Source organism: Homalodisca vitripennis, chromosome 1 (assembly GCF_021130785.1).
Source record: "Homalodisca vitripennis isolate AUS2020 chromosome 1, UT_GWSS_2.1, whole genome shotgun sequence".
NCBI classification, from domain to species: Eukaryota; Metazoa; Arthropoda; class Insecta; order Hemiptera; family Cicadellidae; genus Homalodisca; species Homalodisca vitripennis.
The window spans coordinates 171,998,911-172,023,690 of NC_060207.1; the positions used below are offsets into that span (position 1 = coordinate 171,998,911).

Genomic DNA, 24,780 nt, shown 5'->3' on the forward strand with positions numbered 1-24,780 from the left:
ACTTTTGTGGACAAGTTCTAGGTTGAATTTTTATCACATTACTTCCGGCTACCCTTATGTGGTAGTTGTGAACATTCCAAATCAGATCCAAGATCGGACCCGAGGCCCCAGGGTGAAAACCGAGACACTGACCACTTATCTGCCAGGGGTGGCAAAAAACATAACCTGGAACAAGTAAATAGTCTTCTAGCTAGCTATAGAAATATAGGAATGAATACACACTATAGATATACCTAGGTATAGCTATCTGGATCGCAGAATTGTAGTTTTTAATACGAAAATGTATTATAAGTTAATGAACTTAGAACGAAGAGATTCTCTGACACAAACCGATTTGGCTTCCAGGGTTTCTCGGAATTCGTAGGTAAATTTAGGAAACTCCGCGAGTATTGATGGTGGAATTGTCGGAGATCGTATTTCGGGAAGAAAGGAGATTCTCCTTGTGCACTAAATTTATTTTGTTGTGAGTGTATTGACTCGGCAATCAATGGAGCTGCTATGTTAATGAAAGGATTTATTTGTTTTCTTCTCAACATATATTATTTTTCATTATTACATAGAGTGAAAAATATTTCATAACGAGAAATTAATGAAAGTGTAATTACATTCGAATATTTTTCTTAATGTATTAAAGGACCTGTACAAAAATTTGAGTTTACAGTCACATCCTCTCATTTTTGTATAATATGTTTTGTTATCCTTTACAAACAATCGAAATCTATTTTCATCACTTTAAAACATTTTTCACAACCATAACTTTAAATAGCTTGTCTTAATATACTTTTCTTAGATATTTTTTTCCTTTGATTTACATAAATAGCATTGACTATTGACATGTGATCTTGTATGACATAATCGACGTTAAATTTGAAAAAGATGTACATGTGCAATGTATTCCAAAATATAAATAGTTGCATAGATTGTTTATAATAAATTAAATAGAAACTATTTGACAACCAATTGCTGTCCTCACGGTTCTCAAACTGAATGTACAATAAAAATGTTTTTGTGTTCTAAATTCTCAAATAGCGCAGTTATAACATTTTTAGTAATGATAAAATGTTAATAAAATTATATCTCTTAAGTTGAAACTAAAAGTTTCAATATAACTTATTAAGTTTTATTGCCGTAGACAATTACAATATTGTATTTCATGCGTCAAATCGATTAAAGTATATAAGCACCTAAGTAACATTTACAAAAATAAAGTTGACGACTAAGTACCGCTTAAAATATAAAATACAATTGTATTATACTTGTAGTTGTAAACAAATATTGATAAAATAAATCAGTTACTGTGACTTTTACTTTCATAATATATATCAATTATGTCAAAGACAATAAAACTAGGACGTTGCATATACAAATATAAACCATGCTAGACATTCATGGAAAAAATGAGTTTGCTCAGCTTGTATTTTACATACAGTGCTCATACGCTGTATTTTATAAACTATAGAAGAGAAATAATGCAGAGCTAGCCTCACTAGGACGATATCGATGTGGATTATGAAATGAATTAGTATATGTGCTAAAAATAAGTTTTTACCAGCACGAATCTTTATATCACGTTATAATTCGTTAAACAATTGCAGCCCCAAAAACGTATATGGTCTTTTAAATGTTTCTTTATTAATGTTCTAAAACTGTTGATGTTCTAAAAAATTGTAACTTGCATTTTTTGTGTTGTAAATAAATTTGGAGTACTAGTATCACCACTGGAAATGTAAGAGATTCATAAAACTTTAAAAATTGAAAGCCAAACTCTTTCCTACGAGAAAAACAAAAACCACATTATTATTTTTTACAACAAAGTTTTAATGAAAACAAATTCCTTATTTAATAAGATAGTTTGACGCTACGGTAGGTCTACCTGCGTTCGAATAAGGCAGGTGGCTTGAATTGCGCAGTTACCTGTTAGAACAGTTGTGGGCAATAGAACAAATCCCTGAATTGCACACATTTTTGAGCTCGAGGTCGTTTACTTTCTCCTGAGTTTCTTATTCGATCTGATAATTTACTGAACTAAACATTACATCATTAGATTAAGAAGAAATGTTCATTAAAACTGCGTGTGCCGTTTTTATACAAACCCAAAGTTCTCATTAGAAAATGGTAAAACACAAAAAATAATACAATTATATTAATTTTGTCTACTGGAAAGTATGAAACAAAAAATGATATTCTAATTTAAATTAAACATATTTTGAACAAGTTTCTTGCCTAACTCATTCAGTAAACAATATCACAATGTCGGATGTTAGTATTTGTAGAAGCGTTTAACCCGTTTACCAGTGTCTGGGATTATATTATATTGTATTATATGGACAAAAAAAAAAGTTCAGTAATAAATAAAACGTTTGTCATTCTGAGACAATGAGTTCCACATCGTGTTTGATGTCTTTTTAACTTTTAATTCGGCATGCATTTAACATTGTATAAGGAAACAGTTGTACTCTTAACTTTACGTATTTAATGAAAAAAAATTAACGCGATTTTTTTAATTCTGAGGTAATTTACGAAATGTTTTATTCACACCTGTTTTGATATACCGTAGTGTTTGAACTTGGGTGATAAACGAAGTTTTTAAAATTATATTATATCATAGCACCAATACAAGTATCGTTATTTTTAATTGATTATAAGTATTTCTCTTCATTGCCTTGGGTAAGCTCGTTAACAAGTCTCTTCTAATGAGCCAGTGTCAACATGTGTGCTGTAAGTACCAAAATTTTAATCTCGGCTATTACACATTTAAAAACACTTTATTTTTAAATATTTTCCAATGTTTGTGTCGGTTTTGTAGTACCAGCAATTAGGGATCTATGGATGTGTTGACGTAAAACTATTTGATAATAAGTAAGCAACAACATATTAGATTAAGCACAATCACTACCATAATTTCTGATTACAACCAAAACAACTATCTGGAATGATTATACCCTGAACTAGTTTGTTTATATCCTGAATCCTTCCCCGCTTTGCACGATCCACATCTAACAACACTACCGTCTGCCTTATTTTGTTGCCGTATAAATAAAAAAAGCCATAATGCTCATAACTATATATTCCGAAACTTAGTAACAAGACTATATTGTTTTATTTGTTCAGTGAATTAATACTGAAAAGAGGTCCAACTGACCGTTACAGCTACATATCTGCATCTTTAGAACCAAACACAAGCTGTAAAGTATCCACGCTAAATTTTAGAAACAATCTGAGATTAAGATCAGTCACTGCATTCCATGTTTCCAACCTATGATGGATATATATATGGCATGCATGGATATATTTATTTAAATATATAGAAGCAGTTATTTTACAATCAATCAATAAAGTTACTATATCAAATTTTCCTGTATCAACAAGGTTCTCAGTGTAATATTTTCAAAAAAATATTGTTATCCTGGGTTTTCACCGCTTTACTACAATTGCGCAGAACAACTAAGTTGTGTTTTCTATTTGCAGGAGGAAAAATTTTATTACTTTATACTATATATAATATGTAAAATTATTATTTTGTAAAAGCATATAACTATTTCTTTGTGAAATGTAATAATCGAATCTTTGTTTCCAAAGAGCTCGTCTAAACTATAAAAGCTGAGACCTTGAAAGCCGTCTATTACGCTCACGTTTATTCGTCGCTGGATTTGTTTTTTGGGGGCAGTATAGCCTACTGATCTTTTTCTGTATTCAAAAGATAATTGTTCTAATAATGTTTTATTTAAGTTGCTAACCGTACTGCTTACAGCATTTCATTCATTTTTATTTCACAATATTGGCTTCCTTTTACGTTTTAGACATTTTTTGTTAGGTCAAATCAAAGTAGACAAAATTTCACAAACATATTAAAAATAATTACCAGCTGAGGAAGAGAAATCTACAATAACTAGTCCACCGAATAAATTGTGTACTACTCAGCTTATACAACTACAACAAACTTCCTCAAAAAAAAAAAAAAAAAAAAAAAAAACAAAGTTCTTTAACTAATTCAAAGATAATCTCCTGGCCAGGCTTTTGATTATGTTTCTCTGAGTTCATTAATCAATAATTAAGTACATAATGAAAAATTATATTCCATTTTTAAAGCTGTTGGCTAGGGTAGGGAATAGTCTTATTCATTTTATCTACTTTTTAATTTTTAGAAATGTTTTAACTGTTAGGCTGAATAACTGCCATTATTTTTGAACATATAATACGTTCACTTGAGCTGAGTTTAATATTATAACAAAATATTATGTTATTGAAGTTACATGGAAAATAATTAATTAATAAATAATTATTAAATTAATAATAATTTATAATAAATAATTAATAAAAATAATTAATAATAATAAATAAATAATTATAATTTATTGTTTTTTTTTATTAATCTTAATTGATCATAAACTCCAAGTAATGCTTATGAAAGTAACAGTTATTTATTGTTTCAGGATCAAAGAAGATCTTTTTGGAGCGTTGACAACGTAAGTAATTTATCGTGTAACTACAATATTTTACTAGATTTATTCATTTCCATTTTCTGCTTAACCAACTTTCTCTCGGTATCAGTACTGAGGTTAAGTTATATTTTTCATAAATTGTTATGTCATTAACATCAACTAAAGTACACGAGTTGTGTCCAAAAATAATAACTCACATGTTATCTTTGCTGTAAATCACATCAGTAAAATGAAACTCGGCTGATTTGAACTTTGTATATTACATGATTATTTACAAAGTACATATAAAGGTCACATCCTTGACTGTAGTGTTTTGTACCCACGCTCATCATCATCATATTATATCAGGAGAACCTCCTGAAGGGATATTGTAGCCATCGTTACACCTCCTCTGGAACTACACCCCCGGGAAGCCGTAACGTCACTCCTAGTGGGGGGAGGAGGTAACGGTAGACTCCGGGCAAGTCCAAGGGTTGGACTAATACCCCCTTATCAAAGTTGGGGTGTAGTGCCAGAACCCCTCTCCAGAGACCGTTATTCAGAACGTGTACTTGTACAAGACTAAACTGGACCCCTTCATGTGTGACGTCCAAATTACGTCAGGGACATCCGGAAGTGTAATTCCAGAGGGGGTGAAATGGCGCTACGATAAGGATATCAGATCCTTTACCGTCACTTCACACAATAACACAGCTGGCTCCCCCAATCGACTGTCTGCCTGCTTTCAGTCGACAACTCATAACGGAGTTCATAAATTTATCACATTATTGTACCAAATCTAGTAAAAAGCTCAGTAATCATAGATGTATGAGTCATATCCACGTTTGTGTCGAGACACAACAATTTAAGCTATCGTAAGCTTAAAACTTAAGGTGTATATAATATTAAAAATTGTGTTTTTGACGTACACGTTTCTGTCACAAAGATCCAAAAATCTATGAAATGGAAATATTATAAAATATCTAGCTCATAGAGTCAGATACAATGTTACAAATGGTCACTGTCACATGAGCAGACCAGTGGTGGATTAAGAGGGGTAGGTAGAGGAGCGACTCGTAATCGCGCCACAAACCGGGGAAACGGGAAATAGCTCCGGAATCTCGTTGTAGAACGGAGAAAACCTAAAAACCATTTTCTACCTCAGAGTTAATAAAATCAAACGAATTTTAACAGCTTTTTGAATTGGGAGTTTATTAATCTTGTGCGTTATATTTTACGCCTTTTTGATCTGTTTAACTGCGATCGAAGATCGATAACATGCGGGCGTTGATGTCGCCGAATTGTTAACATAATGTGTCGGCAGCTCATGATTGCTATAGTGTCTGGTGTGATTTCTGATACGTTTGCGGGTCCCTGAGACCGGTTAATCCATGACTACCCCCACCATTGTAGTAAAGTTTACCTTGGTTATATGTACCCCCTGTCGTATCACGTCGTGGCGTTCTTGTATGTATTTACTTTATAGCTTGAAGGTCTTGTTAGCTACCTAGCGATCTAGTTCTGTTGTCATGATAGCGTGTTTTTATTCTTGTGTACAATATAAACCGAAGATAAATATAACATTTTAATATTTAAGAGCCAATACTTAGTTACGTTAATTATGCTCGAATTCTGGGTGTAACTGTGGAAAGTATTAGTCGTTACTGCACCCTCTTTAGGCGTCTTCATCCACAAGATCTACCGTTTTGTGCTGATGTGTGAAAAGTTGTTCCTCCACCTTTGCACTGATGACAGCAGATGAAAACGTTACGTCATGTTTTGTTGCCATTAAGCCATCTTATGTGTTGTTTTCCACATTATTGAAAAGCTTTCTTTTAACTCATCTTATATAACGTCTGCAAGGTATTTAAGAAAAGTAATAAATTAATCTAATATATTATACAACCGCATGTGTAACTGACTGACTCACTCACTACCACACACGTATACTAAATTCTAACCTACTTCCAGATGAGTTAGAGACTTGAAATTTGGTACACCAAGATAGCTTTCCCAACGTGTAACCACCAGGAAAATCCCGAAAAGTGAGAATTTTTCATTTTCCAAAACCCCTCAAAAAAATATCCCAAAAAATCGCGGCATTCTTCACACTCCCTGCAGCGCATTTTTTGTAAGCCCGATAGCGGGCGAACCGTTGGAGCTAGCTCGGAACTGACGGAAAATTCATGGTCAGAAATGAAGTGATACTACAAAAAAGGTCTAATGACTTTTTTTGCTCTATCTATCCATGGTTAAGCGACAAAACGCTCGAACATTTGAAATTCCAGAGTATTTATTTTTTTTATTTTTTATTTTTTGTTTTTTTTTTTCGATAAAAATAATGTTTCAAGCCCGATAGCGGCCGAACCGTTGGTCGTAGCTCAAATCTGATTGACCCATCAAATTAGCAAATTGCGCGATCTACAGAAAAGGTCCAGTAATCTTTTGCCCTATCTCGATTGGTTTGGCCGAAAAACGTGATTAATGTACAATTTTGTTGTAACTTTTACGCGAAACTTTTTGTTTTTGGGGTCGATAGCGGCGAAAACCATTGGTCGAGGTCAAAATAAGAACTAACGTTTTATTTAGGAATTATAAGATGACCTACAAAAAAGGGTCCAGTGACTTTTTACTATATTTCCCTTAGTTTTGACCGCAAAACGCGATTAAGTGAAAAATATTAGACATTTTTCGCCTAAAAATTTACATTCCGCCGGGCTTTGATAGCGGCTAAACGGTTGGTCGTAAACTCAAAACAAATTTTAAACGGGATTTAGGAAATCACGTGATCTACAGAAAAGGTTCAGTGACTTCGGGAGTTGGCTGAGCGTTTAGCTAAGCGTCAATAGTAGATAGGGACAGAGGAATATTTATTATGTTCACGACACAATACCCTCCTAAAAAAAAAGGCCCAAGTGTGTCCATTAACCCCCGGTAATATTAACCCCCCCCCGGGGATTTCCTGTATGACCTGATAACCTCCTGTACATTCAACCCCCTGATGTGTTAACCCCCCTGGTAACATTAAACCCCCCCAGGGAATTTCCTGCCATGACCTCAATGTCCGAATTTTACCAGTCACCAAATCTCTTAAACCACCAACCAAAACCCCCCCCCCCCCTGGGAAGATCCTGGTATGACCATGATAACCCCCTGGAGACTTATCCCCCGGTAACGTTAACCCCCCCTGGGAATTTGTTCATATTGACCAGACAATATCCTGACGAAAATAAACCCCCTCTTGTCTTTAAATTAACCTCCTTAACATTAATCACCCACCCAGGAATTTCTCGCCTTGACTAGATAGTCTCCTGGTGATATTAAACCCCCTGTTCGACTTAAAATACTGCCTTGATGGTCGGTTTTTATTATGTTTTATACTAAACAATTCAAGATAGCTGACCCGTGCAGACTTTTCTCCCGAGCTCATTTCTGTGCTAAACCATAAGGTCGTAGATCAGATCTGAGGGCACAATCGAAAGACAAAATTAAATTTCCAACAAGAAAGGTCCAGTCACTTTTTGTCGTATCTCTAAACCGGTTTAACCGCAAAATTCCCTCAAAGTCAAAAGTTTTTTTTACGAATCCGGAAAAAAAATCTATGAAAAAGGTCAATTTTTAAATCCCTTGTCATTTTACTTAATGTCCGGACTTAACCAGTCACCGAATTCCGCTTATCCCCGAATTTGCAAGCGTTTACTTTGGGGGCCTGGGGGCGTAGCCCCCAGCGAGCCGAAGGCGAGTGAGAAAATATACAACCGCATGTGTAACTGACTGAACTCCACTCACCTCACGTATACTAATTCTAACCTACTTCCAGATGAGTTAGAGACTTGAAATTTTTGTACACAGATAGCTTTCCACGTGTAACCACCAGGAAAAAATTTTTCCCGAAAAGTGAGAATTTTTCATTTTCAAAATTCAACCCCTCAAAAAAATTTCTCCCAAAAAATCGCGCATTCTTCACCCCTGCAGGCATTTTTTGTAAGCCCGATAGCGGGCGAACCGTTGGAGCTAGCTCGGATCTGACGGAAAATTCATGGTCAGGAATTAAGTGAACTACAAAAAAGGTCTAAATGACATTTTTGCTCTATCTTCCATGGTTAAGCGACAAAACGCTCGAACATTTGAAATTCCCAGAGATTTTTTTTTCGATAAAAATAATGTTTCAAGCCCGATAGCGGCCGAACCGTTGGTCGTAGCTCAAATCTGATTGACCCATCAAATTAGCAAATTGCGCGATCTACAGAAAAGGTCCAGTAATCTTTTGCCCTATCTCGATTGGTTTGGCCGAAAAACGTGAGCTATGTACAATTTTGTTGTAACTTTTACGCGAAACTTTTTGTTTTTGGGGTCGATAGCGGCGAAATCATTGGTGCGGAGGTCAAAATAAGACTAACGTTTTATTTAGGAAATAAGATGACCTACAAAAAAGGTCCAGTGACTTTTTTACTATATATTTCCACTTTAGTTTGACCGCAAAACGCGATTAAGTGAAAATATTGGACATTTTCCGCCTAAAAATTTACATTCCCGGGCTTGATCAGCGGCTAAACGGTTGGTCGTAACTCAAAACAAATTTTAAACGGGATTTAGGAAATCACGTGATCTACAGAAAAGGTTCAGTGACTTCGGGAGTTGGCTGAGCGTTAGCCTAAGCGTCAATAGTAAGAGTAGGGACAGAGGAATATTTATTATGTTCACAGACACAATACCCTCTAAAAAAGGCCCAAGTGTGTCCATTAACCCCCGGTAATAATTAACCCCCCCCCCGGGGATTTCCTGGTATGACCTGATAACCTCCTGTACATTCAACCCCCTGATGTGTTAACCCCCCTGGTAACATTAAACCCCCCAGGGAATTTCCTGCCATGACCTCATGTCCGAATTTTACCAGTCACCAAATCTCTTAACACCCCCCCCCCCTGGGAAGATCCTGGTATGACCAGATAACCCCCTGGAGACTTAATCCCCCGTAACGTTAACCCTCCCTGGGAATTTGTTCATATGACCAGACAATATCCTGACGAAAATTAAACCCCCCTCTTGTCTTAACCTCCTTAACATTAATCACCCACCCAGGGAATTCTTCTCGCCTTGACTAGATAGTCACCTGTGATATTAAACCCCCTGTTCGACTTAAAATACAGCCTTGAGGTCGGTTTTTATTATGTTTTATACTAAAACAATTCAAGATAGCTGACCCGTGCAGACTTTTCTCCCGAGCTCATTTCTGGCTAAACCATAGGTCGTAGATCCAGATCTGAGGGCACAAATCGAAAGACAAAATTAAATTTCCAACAAGAAAGGTCCAGTCACTTCACTTTTTGTCGTATCTCTAACGGTTTAACCGCAAAATGCCCTCAAAGTCAAAAGTTTTTACGAATCCGAAAAAAATCTATGAAAAAGGTCAATTTTTAAATCCCTTGTCATTTTACTTAAATGTCCGGACTTAACCAGTCACCGAATTCCGCTTATCCCCGTAATTTTGCAAGCGTTTACTTTGGGGCCTGGGGCGTAGCCCCCAGCGAGCCGAAGGCGAGTTTAATATATACGTATACAATATATACATAAGGGAAAAAAGTTCCATTACATTCTCATAACTGAAAGTTTAAATTCATCACACCACAACACGCTTAACAGGCTTTGTTGAAGATTCATAAACTGTTCAAGTTTTTCGGATAAATTTTTTCTCGACATAATTTGTGGCCAGTTAAATATCACGAACAACCAAATCCTATGGAAGAACTTACGATATCATCGAATTCTGTGGTGCATAAATAGAAATTAAGCTACATGGACGGACAGGCAGAATGGAAAATTTTCCGTCATTAACCAATAGCAATAGCTATGTACCTTCGTCAAACAGTTCAAACTGTAGTCATATACTACTACAGTTTCGACTTTTAAGTCATCTTCTGGTGTACGTCCTGCATGTCAATAGATATTAAAGTCAAGGATTGTTCATTTGGAGTCGTCATACGTAGTTTAAAATTTACGAACATAGCACAAAACACAACGAATAAATAAGTAGTACAAGAAACACAACATTTGATAGGCCTATCACACACGAATATTAAACATGATATAATAACATCACGGCCGGGAGAAGAGAGGGCAACTGAAACTAGGTGATTCCAGTCCCCGGTGCAAAACTATTATTGTTGTTATGAAGTTGTAAGTTTTCTATTTATATTATGTTAACATATTTATTCTCTGTATTATACATATTTAAACCATTTTTACTATGAATTTTAGTTGTAGTTGCTTTATAAAAGTAAATAATTAAACAAATTTGTGCTTTATAAAAGTAATATATTCAAATTTTAATTAGGTCACTACACGAATTTTTATATTTTTCATAAAAATTAATTCGATAATTAAGAGGAATGAAAGTTTAATCATTGACTTTTGATTAAACGTTTGATTACTAATCGTATATGAATTGTTTTCAATCTCAGAAGCGAGATAAACAGGAGAGTCTATACGACAGGAAGTAGGTTATTGACCTCCAGTCCGTTTTCATATCATGCCAGATCTGAACATAACTACACAAACTCCGGCCTGGGGCAAGCAGATGCCTGGTATTCATTATCAGTTCTGCAGGGTCGGGTGTGGGCGGAATGACGGCCTGGCAAGCCTCCAACTACGTCACGGCTGTTGCGACACTCACAGCTGTTCCGTGACGTCACTACTCTTGATTGCGCTGGACTGGCGAGCGACGGCTGGCCCATACCGCCTCGCGTTTCCTACAATTCTTCCCGCGCTTCGCTGAACTCTCCCGGGCAAAAGTCCTTTGAAGTCAGCAACGGTAGACCTTCCAGACTTTCCTCCCTTCAAAGAACTTTCGAATTGCTAATACGCACAAGGCATACAGGATCTCTACCGGTTTGTACGTTGTCGTCACTTTCGCGCTATGCAGTGTTGTGACGTTTGTATTTGGCATATCTTGAAACCTCCGTGGCAGATCATCGTGGCAGAGATTCGCAATGTAGAACTTAATTTTCATTTGTTGATTTTGAAATTATTAATTCTATTGAGCAGTGAAGAAACGTCGTCGCTTTTATTTAGACGTTTTATTTCTTATAAACAATTCTCCCTGTTTTGTTTCCGAAGGTCTAAAAATAGTTTTTAAGTGGTTCAATGGACTCTAGTTTGTTACTCATTATTCTCACACTTATTAAAAAAATTAATTATTTAACCATGAATTTTTCATAATCATATTTTTACTAGCCAGAGACAAATCTTTGTTTCTATATCATGTAACAATCGCCAATGTATTAACTTTCAATTGTCCACATTCAAATCGATTGTGGTCATTTAACACGGTGCAATAAGGATATGCACTCAGAATACGTTTCGGACACTTTTCATAGACATCATTATCAGCTGAAGAGAGAGCACGTCCAATAAAATAGCATTGTTTTTATACGATGCAGGCACTTCGTCTTAGCAAGATCAGCTTCGTGCTGGTGTTTTACACGGTGAACTTTCCGATTGCAACACCATCACACCTTTTCACGTACTGGCCACAGCTAGGACTTGCCTTATTGTCTTTCCAGGCAGATAAGACAACATCCTTGAGGATTCATGCTGCATAGTGGTTCCCTGCTCTATCAGACCGAGGGGATTCCCTCCATCGTGACCGAACGTGCAGACTTATACAACGTTCCCTATCTTCCATCATAATTTGCGTCATGCATGGTTCCACACAATCACGTCAGAAACATTATATTCAAGGTTCGGTCCTAAATTTTAACGTCATAGGATCGTTAACGACTCTTCATTATTGTCTTAAAGTTGAGGTTTTCCAAAGTGGATCTATTGTTATGTTTGATACATCTTGGTCTCCAGAAGATAGCGAGATTACAAATACAACTTGATCATGTAAACTTTCAACGTATGGTGTTCCAATTGTGTCAGCATGAATTCCTTTCAATTTTAGTTCAAATATATTTTTAGCTTCCACTATTTATTTTTGGGTCACATAACTCATCAATTGTATGTATAACTGTTTAAGGATTATTTGCAATCCATCTTAAATTAAATGTAACCTTCTTTTATGATACAGTAATACAATAAAAGTTCCTATAATGTTTTCTAGAATAATAATTTTTATGTAACGAATGCAATTAAAATGATAGTGGCGCTTAACCTATGCTTACAGTTACAAATCTCCTTACATCAATAGATAAGTAAACAAGTGTTTTTATATCCTACTGTTGAAATCCTGAAGTTGATCTCTTCCATGGCTTCTAATCCAACTCAAATATGTGTTATTCCAAATGTAATGCAGTTATTTAAGTATTTATTATATTAGCCTTTCAGTACCAACTTTACTCAATCCACAGTGTAAATTATTTATAATAAATAATATAAGAGATATACAGATAGAGTGTTGAGATGATAAGAGGACTTACGAACAACAAAAGAAATATCTTTCCTGTAGCAACACTTTAATTTATATTGATTAATTAATTATTACAAAGGAAGCACATGTTTTTAACACTAGCTGTTACCCGCATCTTCGCAGCAAATTTTAAAATTAATGTCCTTACTCTACATATATAAAAGCACATTTGACGTAATATGATGGAACCCTATGAAATTATTCAAACGCAAGTGGACATACATTAGATACATATTATTTTAATGTTAATAGTTAAGAGGGTCAGAGTTATAGGGACTAAATAAGATTTCTTGTTCGAATTTTGTATTTTTTTCCGACGCCACATTTGAGTTTGCATTTATGTCCTTCCCTCAAGGAACTAGGTCTCGGAAAACTACTTCGATCAAACAGCGTTTTCTTCCAGCCGTGTCAAACACTTTCGATGTAAGATATTTCAAGTGACATAGTTGACTTTTTCTTGTAGCCTCTATAAAGAAAATATATATACACACGTAGAACTGAGAAGACTACTTCGGTTAAAAGATACCTATTTCCGGCAATTTAAATGCACTTCCGTTGCCACATTGAGTGGTAAGTCTTATTGAATCAATCAGGAAATATACATATTTAGGTCTGGAAAACTTCAAAACTTCTGGTTTTATATATTTCCAGTGCCATAGATGATTTCCCCTTGTCCCAACTAAGAAACTATACTTTGCATACGTACGGATGAGAGTTCTATTACTGTCAAAAACATACAATTGCGTTATAAGGGGGAAATGCAACATTTTAAAGTGATCGTTTATAAGGTTTACGTTATAGAAAACTTGTTGGCTTTCGGACTTTAATCTTAGAAAGAAGCATTTTTCGGATTTATATAAACCTTACTTGGATTTCAATGAATATCTTTAAAGAGAATTTGACGAATTGGTCCAGCCGTTCTCGAGTTTACCTATTAGCAACATATTTAGCAATCAATTTGTATACATTTTATTGTTTATTCATCTAATTTTCCACTGTAAAAATACCATATCACAACGCCATAGAAACTAACCACGTGCAAGTACCTTATGTGACAACATTTTCCGTTGCTCACTCACGTGAATTTTATAGGTATTTAAATAGTATTTTTAATTAATTAGTTGTTTTAAATTCTCACTAACACCATCTAGGAGTAAAATTTAGGTATTAACTTTGTTTTTGCTATCTACATTACACTACTGATCAAGCACTGTCCTAAAATAAACATGTAAAGATGTCTCAGCCTCTTTGACGACTTCATCTGAAAGTGCCACAGCTATTTATTTCGGTTACATTTAGATCATTAAATTAAATTTTAAATCTTTTCTGAACTTCTTAATATCTTGGGGCACTTTTTCGGATTTACATAAACCTTACTTGGATTTCAATGACTATCTTTAAAAAGAGTTTGACGAATTGGTCCAGCCGTTCTCGAGTTTAGCTATTAGCAACATATTTAGCAATTAATTTTTATTTGTAAGATAAGACATTTATTTGGCCTGCATTCTAAACTTAATATAGAGAATAAAACTAATTTGTAAACATTTCTTTAAGTTGTGGAAACTCGATGTAACAACATTTTTACGATTAAATAATTATTTGTGTACAACTTGCAGTAGAATATATTACGTTCAAAGTTATATATTATTCCTAATTTGCTATTTTTATTTTTATTAATATTCAACAATACAATTTATCATGGATTTTTTACATAGTTAATTTTATACTTGTAACTTGGTAAACTTATTCATAATTGTTTTCAACCTGCATTAAAAGTGCTTTTAAATAGTATATTTTTTAATTCATAAAAACTTACGTTAGTAATTTTAAAACAGAATAGTGGACGCTGCACAGATACAGGTACCGCGCCGTGCGAATACTGCTCAACATCACTTCTCATTCCCTTCCTGTTTGGAGTTTTTTATATACTGTATAGCACAGTTGGCTTATCGAACCTCTGAACAGTTAAAGTGGATCGTTATATCAACGACCCGACCCGGTTACTTTGTTTTATTGAATTGAAAATAGATATTTTGTATTATACTGCTACCTTTTTGACCGCTGACACAAAGAATAGTTGAGTTAAAGACCTAGTTCTGACGATATAAACAATTAACTTAATGTAGGGTTGTTGAAACAATGACCCGTATTTGAAATATTCAACTAAATAGGCAATTAAATATCCTTTTCATTCAATTTAGAGGGGTTAAAGAAAATCTTAAATGTACAAATATGGTTGTTGTATCAATGATTTGAAGACTTAATGACTCTGTCTTTTTTATTGTCAGAAAGGGCCATTGAGTCAATGATTAGTAGTGCAAATGACTTATCTGTCAGGCGGTCAGGAGGCCTGGTACTATCGCAGTAGGCACATGGGCGCCAGATTATCAATTCCGCCTCTGCATGTCAGATGTTCATACAAGCTCTGTCACCGACTGGTACAATGACATACAGAATGTACGATTTGTAAATCAGTTAATGCATTGAAATACATTTATAAAATATGTTACCTCCATTAAAAAATAACGAAAACTAGGCTAAACATATTCACACAATGCTAAACATGAATGTAATATGTTAATGTAGTTGGATGATAGTGATATTAAATTTAATATAATTGATTTAGATGTAAGATTATTTTGTCATAAGTATATATATATTGTACTTCCCTGTCACTTGAGAGGCCGAAAAATTTCATTTCTGCTGTCTGTCCGAACAGTATCACGGAAACGAAGTGACCTACAGACGTGAAATTTTACATGACGCTTCATTTATATATAAACAGGCTTCGCTAACGCTCAGCAAATTCCATGGACGGAAATGTACCATTATCAATCTCTATCTCGTCTGTGCTGAAAGAAATTTTCATGATAGACCAAAAGTACAGAAAATGTTGTTATCAAAATATCATGTTGACAATTGCCAAAGACAAATCCTAATGAACAACACTGAGTTCGATGATGATGCATGTCACTCCATAATATTTGGCTGAACGTTATGAAATATTTTTACATTGTTCTTATAACCATGGCAACGAGAAAAATATATATTTCTTAACAAACCATTTATTCATATCTGATTTTAACATACGGCATTTTTATTCACACAGTAAAACGAAAAATTTATAGAGTGGAATACAATACAAGAACTCTTGCGTTGCAGTCCCTCCCTAGTTCATTAAAAACTTTTATTATTTGAACACTGTCATGAAATATAACTGTGGCACCATATCTTGAGATAGATTTCATCCGTAGACTGTAATGTTGCATGACACAATTTCGACATAGACAACCATGTGTTGTATGATGGTGTATATCCAAAATATTAAACCATAGAATTGGCTGAGCAATATTTTTTGTGTAAATTTCTTTTTTGTATGATTGTCTTTATGTATATTTCCCCGCAGGACAACTCGAGAATTAAATTAGTTACAGATTAGGAATGTTGCGTACAACCACAGCGAAGCCTGTTACACATTACGTGATGTAACGTACTCCTACCTTGTCTTTATGTATATTTCCCCGCAGGAGAACTCGAGAATTAAATTAGTTACAGATTAGGAATGTTGCGTACAACCACAGCGAAGCCTGTTACACATTACGTGATGTAACGTACTCCTACCTTGTCTTTATGTATATTTCCCCGCAGGAGAACTCGAGAATTAAATTAGTTACAGATTAGGAATGTTGCGTACAACCACAGCGAAGCCTGTTACACATTACGTGATGTAACGTACTCCTACCTTGTCTTTATTTTGATATGATGATTATAAATATAATAAAATTAACTGAATTAGATAAGTATTAACAAAATGTATAATGCTTTCCGGGTAACCAATCGATGTTGTGGGGCGGCATACCATATAGGTGTAAGTTGTCGTTTAAGAGTGCTTGGGTCAGCAGAGATCTATAATTCTTCGTGGGCCAAGGCTGTTTGGTCTGTTAGTGTATAGGTGACCTTAGAGCCGCATCTAGAGGGTAGGCAGATATGTCATTTGCCCCGGGCGACATAATTAAAGGGGCAGCAAAAATATAGAAAGATCAGTCGTTGTGTCAAAACTACTTACGCTTAGTTTTTTGTCTCCCCGTAAATCGATTTACTCGAGGACCAATACAGAAAAATTATAGATAACTGAGTTTGAACTTTAACCGCAGACTAAACTGTAGATCTACAGTATCGGAGGGTTATAATAACAGCTATCCTGTTTATCTCTATGTTTCCATATACAAAGAAAATTAAAAATTTTACCAAACTGCATCTTCAAACATAACTCGGAAACTTAATATCCGATTAAGACCAATTTTTGTAAAAGACAAGCACAATTATTGTACTGTTTTTGAGTAGGCAATGTGACTTTAGAATTACTGTATATGAAAGAAGTTTTATTAAATTACCATCGTAACTTTTATTCTTGACCGGGTGGTTAAAAAGGTCGGCATTGATGACGTTAAATTGAGTTTTTAAAACCATTACATTAGGCGTATAAATTTGTTTGAACACAAATTTCATTGAACAAGGTTTTGTTAGCTTACCGTGGCTGGTATCTGCTTGTTCAAACGCACAAACCATCAAACTACCAAGGCTGAGAAAAATACACAAAAATATATTTGAACTTTCAACATAGTTTCTTCATCATCAGTATGATACAAAATACTACTGTACACTTCCGTCCTCAAATGCATAGCGATACACTTTGCTAGTACTTATAATTGTAAATTATCAACATCTTTATGTTTTAACAAATTTTAAAATGTTTATACTCATTTACAGACTAGTAAAAAAGTTTTTAAAGTTGTTAAGATTTAATTCTTTGTTTCTTGACTTGTTTTAACTGAACTATAAATTTCTAAAATATCTTAAATTTGACAAAATATGATTATATTTTTGTTTGTATTTTATTCTCTTAAGAGAAATCATAAGACATTCAATGCGCACCCAAAATTCTTCTCTGGGGGATGCCTGGAACACGTGGAGTCGGAGTTATGAACCCCCCAGATCAATAGAGGGGGCTGGGGGCCTCCATCGGGAAAATTTTAAAATATTATGTCCTAAAATAGTTATTTTATAGTTATTCTGAACTAATAAAAGAAGGGCAAACATCAGGTGTACTAGTGTATAGTGTAAAGTAATCACACCAAACTAACCAGGAAGCTTATACAGAGATAAATAATGTGTTAAGCAATAAATACAGTTTATATGAAGTGTATTTTAAAATTAAAAATAATTAAGTTTAAAATCACACCAAGCTAAATCTTGATGGCTACTCTCGGATAAAAAAGTATCGATATCCTAATTTGAAAGTAGACTGCAAACTAAGTATTAGACCTGCAATAACGGGAGTTGTATTAAAATGTAGCATGTTTATTTCTCTATTTCTACATATAAAACCGTTTACTAACAATAACTTCCAGTTTTCATATCGATAACAACAACAAAATACCGAGTTTTGGTGCTTTTCAACCAAACTGCAACTTTGAACATTAACTCAAAAGCTTAGACTCAATTTTTAGACAAGATAGATACAATTGTACTGTCATTCATGATATAGTTTTTGAATTTTAGAATGGTATAAAAATCAAGATTTTTCATTAAATTACCATCTTACCTTTTATTCGTGACCAAGTAGTCCACAAAATTCCACATTATGTATCTCTTAGTGTAGTTTTGAACTCTATCTTTAGCGTATAATTTTTAACACAGATTACATTAAGCAGGTTTTTAAAATTTACGTAACCGGAAGCTGTTCGTTTTAACGTGCAAATCGCCAGAATGCCCAGAGTGTTACCACGTAGTGATAATAAACTAACACAGTACAGAACCGCTTAGAGCTCGGCAACTCACTCACGACTGTGACAATTGATCACGTAGGGACTACTGTAAAAGATACTTTGTACCGGGTACTCGTCTGTCCCGAGAGTATAATTTACCGCAAACGGAAAGCTTCCTGTATAGGTTACTGATACAGATACTTTTACGATATATACCATACACATTTACCGCCGTTCCAGGTACACTAAGACTCGTTTACCAGTAACAGTAAAACTTGTACCATTTTAGGAGTGTTCTATAACTTGTGACTCTAAATCAGTACGGGTACATTTTTGATTCGCATATTGAAATTACATTTAGTAGCCACAAAAAATAGTAAGATCATTTTCGTAGTAGCTGCGTGACGATGGAATTAAAATATGTATCGTTTTGAACTAAATTAATTATTTTATATGCAGTGCGGTGTATTTTTTAAATTAAAATACTTTTAAACTGATATTTTGTAATGATTTATTTCAAAGTTCCAACATAAATGTTATTTTTAGTCTAAAATAGACTATTAGGAAATCGTTTATTTTGAAATGAACCGCTCTTAGGGAGACAGGTCCTGCTCGTCCCCCTCTCCCTGTCGGTGCGCTCTGTCTACAATTCCTTCTGGAATGACAAATAAAAGTACTTTCTTGTCTTCAGGAACGTTATACTACAGAGCTGTGACTGCGAGACTTAACAAAGTAACCAACCGAAACTTATTTTAGTACCTTAATTAATCTCCTCACATTCTTCGTGCTGGTATTCATGGTAACATATAATTCTGTTATACAATTAACCTATACAACAGAGCATCTTAGAACACGACACAACGTTTGAAGACGGCATTTCTTTTCGGAGTTACTAGTAAGCTGACATACAATATCACTATTTTAAAAAGACGCTGTCGCCGTCGAGTCTAAGAATTTTGAATTCGTTTTTAAGTTGAAGTATTTATTTATAAATCGTGAAAAGATCAGATGTCCTACGATACTGTCAAATCAATATAACACTGGGTTGTTTAGTCTTAGTAGTTAATAAACCGCTTATCTCCAAACCACAGAAACCAGGAAGATAGGCAGGCTGGCCACAATCAATCAATCAGTGTGGTCGTGGTGTGGATATATTGTAATTATGTGTTTATCGGTCGACCCAGTAGCGGCAGCGGCAGGCTGTAGGCCAAGGTCGCAACTCTTCTACTCTGCCTGATAGTTCCTCCGAGTCTCTGTGCCTAGTGCCAGGTGCCAGGTGGTCTTCTGATGTAAGTGTCCATGTTAACCTAAATAGTCCCTCTGTCCGCCGCACCGCCCCGGCGGGATTCCCTATGAGTCACTCTACCTGGTGCCGAGTCATGGTCGACAGACCGTGGCCACTCGGTGCGTGACGCCCATACCGAGTGACATCGGCGTTCACCTTCAAAACAGTTAGTTACCTATCCGAACGTCCCATGGCCTCTCTAAAGAGATCATTGTTTTATATCACGTTAAACTTTATATTTTAACTCTGAATGGAAGGCGTCCTCAATTTTGGCTCAGCCTCTTTCTGCCTTTGTAGTTGTCTTTGCCTCTTCATCTAATAATCCTCCATTCTTTCTCAATATTGTTTCTTCTGTTTTTTTCTTCTCAGTATCTGTTTTTGCCAATGCTCTCATGCCTACCAAACCATGAAAGCCTTTTTTCTGTATCTCGTCTTCTTCACACCCTGATTTCCACCTCGCCGATATAACACTAATTTCAAGCATTGCACTATCGTGCATCTCAAGAACAATCATATATTTGAACTTCTATTTAGCCTCGTTCTTCTTAATATCTCAATTAATTAGAACAATTGAGCACACTGGTATACTGTCAGACAACGCGACGAGATTTAAATTTATGTAAACATTTCATTTCTTTCAATCATTTGCTTTTTTATATTGCCAATGTAGAATCCTTGCCCTGTCGTCGACACGGAACTCTTTGACGTGGCAGCCGTAATTGATGAAGCTACTCCTTGATTGTCGAAGGTGAGGTGTGGTGGAAAATGGTTCCGTGTTTTAGCAGCTGATGAAGCAACTTCGTTCGGGAACTCCACAAACGCACTTCACTTTATCCTATGTCATTCCTAACCTATTCTTCTTTTTATTTTTAGCACTAATGGATGGTTGGTTAGAAACGTGAGCAGTGATTGGACATATTCAAGATAATCCCATCAGAGAGACTGTTTTTTAGATTGAACCATTTTGGTGATCTTTTGGCTAAATTCGTGGACCACAAACCTGTAGAATGTGTACACGCTAATGATTGTTGTTTTTTTGGGGGATGAATGCAAACACTATTAACGAAATATTCCATACAAACAAAAAATGCTATTTTAGGAGTAATTCAGTGCTGACTGTAAAAATGAGTAAAATCGTTCATTTTGCTTATGTAATTCATTACTAGGGGGAGTTTTATTCTAAATATCTTTGGGAATACCACGAGTGCTGTTGGATACTTTTATAGACTGTTTTATACAAGATTAAACCGAAAAAAATACTAAACAAGAGAGGTTTATTCTTACGGTAAACACTGGAGAGCTTTTAGAGTAGCATAAGTTGTTTCTCCTAAATCTGAATAATATGCAATTTGTATAGTTCCAATCAACATGTTGGTCACTATACACAGGTTATCTTGAGTTGTATTAACAAAGTAGCAAAAATGTACAATATTGACCATATTTATAAATAATCACGGGTCTTAAAATAGCGTAATAGTATTAAATAACGTTATAATCCAAATAGGAGATTTCTTGAAATATGTTTAGGGGGAATGACCCCATACTATGTGCCAGCTGACTTTCAGCACTATGCAGATTAATGGGTGTAACTATATGCGCTAATGGTCGGATTTTTAATTAGGACAGGCTTAGAGTTGTGTTCATCTCAAACGAGATGGCAAATTGGACCTCTCGTTGGTCATTTTATACATTACAATTGCGCCACATTGCAATACGTTACATTGCGCCAAAGACCCAACCCGTCTTTCCTGGTCCGGCAGGTTCGGCATGGCAGAGTAGACCTAGCACTGAGCACTATTCACTATGGTTTGGTTTTGTAATACAAAATCAGGATTAAACCACATACCATAGATGCGTCTTGTTACATAATTTTTATAATATCAGATCAGTTTTCACATCCATTTACCTACCAGGAGAAAAATAGTAGTGCAAGTTTAAAAAGAAACTGGAGTGGAAGAGCTCAGATGCAGCATTTTTAATCAGTTTGGTGCAAGTAAACCAAGTTTATGGTGTCTCAATACTTCATAACGAGGCACCCGACCACATTTTCCACTTTAATATTTTATAATAATATAGTTTTATTTTTGCATCTGAGTATTGTAAATTAATTTTACATATAATTTTCGTATTATATTTATAACTTGATAAATTATAGTATCTTTTATATTAGTTGTAGCACTATATTATATTTCAAGTCGATGTTATAGCTTTAAATTATTATTGTTTGACATATAGTGGATTTTTTGACTGAAGAATCAGAAACAGGTAAATAAACTTACGTTAACCTCTCAACTAGGTGATACGTTTCACAATACTAAGGTCAAACTTCTGATCTGATTTGAATAGTTTCCACGTGAAAGTGTAACTCAATTTCGCATTTATGTTAATTGTGATTTGTAAATAGCCACCAAAACATGTTATTTTAATTATTTTATCCATACAAACTTTGCTTCAACATTACTTAAAATTAAATAAGTATAATGGTTGTAAAAAATTTGAAGCACACAGTTTGAATCCACAATATGTACTATTCATGAACCAATCAATAAACTGACATTAATAGAGAAAGTCTACCAAGCATTACTAAGGACCCGACATGCCCTCTTAAAAAACCTCTAAGAAACTTAACAGTTGGTATATAGAGTACATTCATCACATAATGTAGCTATGCTGGGAAGGGCTGATTCAATGCAAATGTTGAGTATCTCCAGTGCTTCCTCTTACTGCAGCTTCTGTAATAAGACGCTGCAGTAAGAGCTGTCACAGACTTGACTCCTAATATATGGAGTCATGTCCGTCTTAAAAGATCCAAAAAACGCGCGACGAAGAAACTAAGAAGAATTGTACATTGTATAAAGTATAGGATAATCTAGGTAAAGAGGTATCCTCATTGTCTCGTCAGGTACACAATTGAGTGCACTGCAATGTTTTAGACAAAATCTCTAAGCACGGGGTTTCTACACACAACGTAGCTATGGTGGGAAGGGTTCATTTAATGCAAATGTACAGTTTTCTTCAGACAAACATTACTCCAGGTTCCAGGAGGCAAGTTAATGACAGCGTCAGATAAAAATAAACTGATCTAGACTAATCGACACTGGACAACATTTTCTTGAATTTTAACGATTGTTTAAAGGATAATACGGAACCCGACGAAAGTTAAAACAATTTAATTTAGTTTTGTGATATACTTTGCTTCAGCCTAAGAACCATTTAGTTCTTAAAATTTAGTTATGAATACATCACGTGGAGGTCAGACTGTCCTTAATTAAATTTGATAGATTCCTAAATTCCCTCAAAATCCTTCGAAGTCGGAGACTGCGGTATCCCTGAGCTATTCGCAATCGACATCGACAAGAAGTAGTGGAATGTGGAAGAAGGAAGAAGGGTCCCACGGGCGGTAAGTTACACTGCGGCCACCCAGTTAATGATAGTGGCTCCCCCAGGCAATCGACTATCAGCTCAGTATTTCCGCACCAGATCTAATTAAAGAGGAGTGATGCGGCCCAGGCTAATTGGTGGCCGACAGCCGCTCTTTATGGAAATAAGGTGTTTGTGGTTTACCCTTGCCGCCCGCCGCCGCGCCGACCCAGGCGCCCAGGTCCGGGCTGAGGTGGTCCAAACCAATTTACCAGCTTGTTTTATTGCCAAGTGGTAGGAGGCGCTAGACCGTTTGTTTTGTCAGATCACACAATCCCTACTGATGACGTCAGAGCAGCCCACTGCGTTTCCGTACCGTCCCGTCGGTTGGAATGATAGGATCCATTAGGTGGTCCTCGCTTCGATACTATCTCGCCTCTCCCTCTTCTGTAAGCTCCTAGTTGTGGTTCGAAACTACTTCGGAATGTGGTGTTAGCAGTTGGATTGTTTATATATCTACTTAAAATTCGCTAGTTATAAATATATATGTAGACAAATGAGGAACGTATCTTTGAAGTAGTCTTGTTGGCCATTGGTCAAAAGTTAATCGCATCCTTCGATTCACAGCCAATGAGAGGACACTCAAACTTGTATTTTAATTCGTGACGTTTTGATGTAGCTACGCAAGAATGGCAAAAGCGTTTTGTAACTTTCTGATGCTCTGTTATCAATTATAAGGAAAATGTAGTAATGAAAGTCATCGAAGAAGCATTTGAGGTCATTAACATAATTTATAAGTAAGCGTGTTTTTTGGCTTCTTGGCAATTTTCTATTTTAAAGTATCAGTCCACATAGAAGTAAAAGAAGGCTATAATTTTTTTTTAATATTCAAAGTTTATTATATTATACCGAATTGAGTTTCAAACCTCTCTTCAAAATTTGACGTACATCAGCTCAAGCAAGTCCCATGGAGTCATGTACCACTATTGACCTCATTGTTTTCTATTTAAAAATATGTAATTCAAAGTTTCGTGTAAAACATTATTGTACATCAATTCGTTATCCAGATATCCAACAGTCGAAAAAGACATTTTGATACATTTGCAAGAAGAAAAAAATCCGGTTGGCAGTCAATAAGCAATACATTGTCATCCAAATAACGGAAAATTAATGATGAAGTTTAATGATAAAGTTTACAATATGACAGAACTGTATAATAAACGGCTGTATTTAAAACCTTACCAAGCCTAGGTTTCTTCAAGCGTTAAAAAGAAATTACTTTAATAATATTGCTCGAACTTTAAAAGTTAATATTTAAGTGAAGAAAAAAAATTATCTTTTAAATTGCTTTATTTTTGCTCTGAACTCTCATTTCGTTTTTGCGGTAAGACAGAGTGTGAAATTAAGAATCTGAGTATTACAAAGATCGCACGTTATCATCGAGTTACTACAATATTCTCCAAAACTCAATATATAGTAGTCCAAAAAATAGGGGTCAAATACCCTTTTTTCAATATAAAACAGTAACAGGAATCA

At 35.1% G+C, this 24,780-nt stretch overlaps 1 protein-coding gene across 2 annotated transcripts in view; it reads left to right on the forward strand.

The window, feature by feature from the left end:
• Window positions 1–24,780, forward strand: part of LOC124352732 — a 220,688-nt gene that overhangs the window by 88,706 nt on the left and 107,202 nt on the right. For both annotated transcript variants that reach the window (XM_046802371.1, XM_046802372.1), the window contains one exon: window positions 4,434–4,466. The gene's annotated coding sequence lies outside the window, so the exon portion shown is untranslated. The remainder of the gene's footprint in view (window positions 1–4,433; window positions 4,467–24,780) is intronic.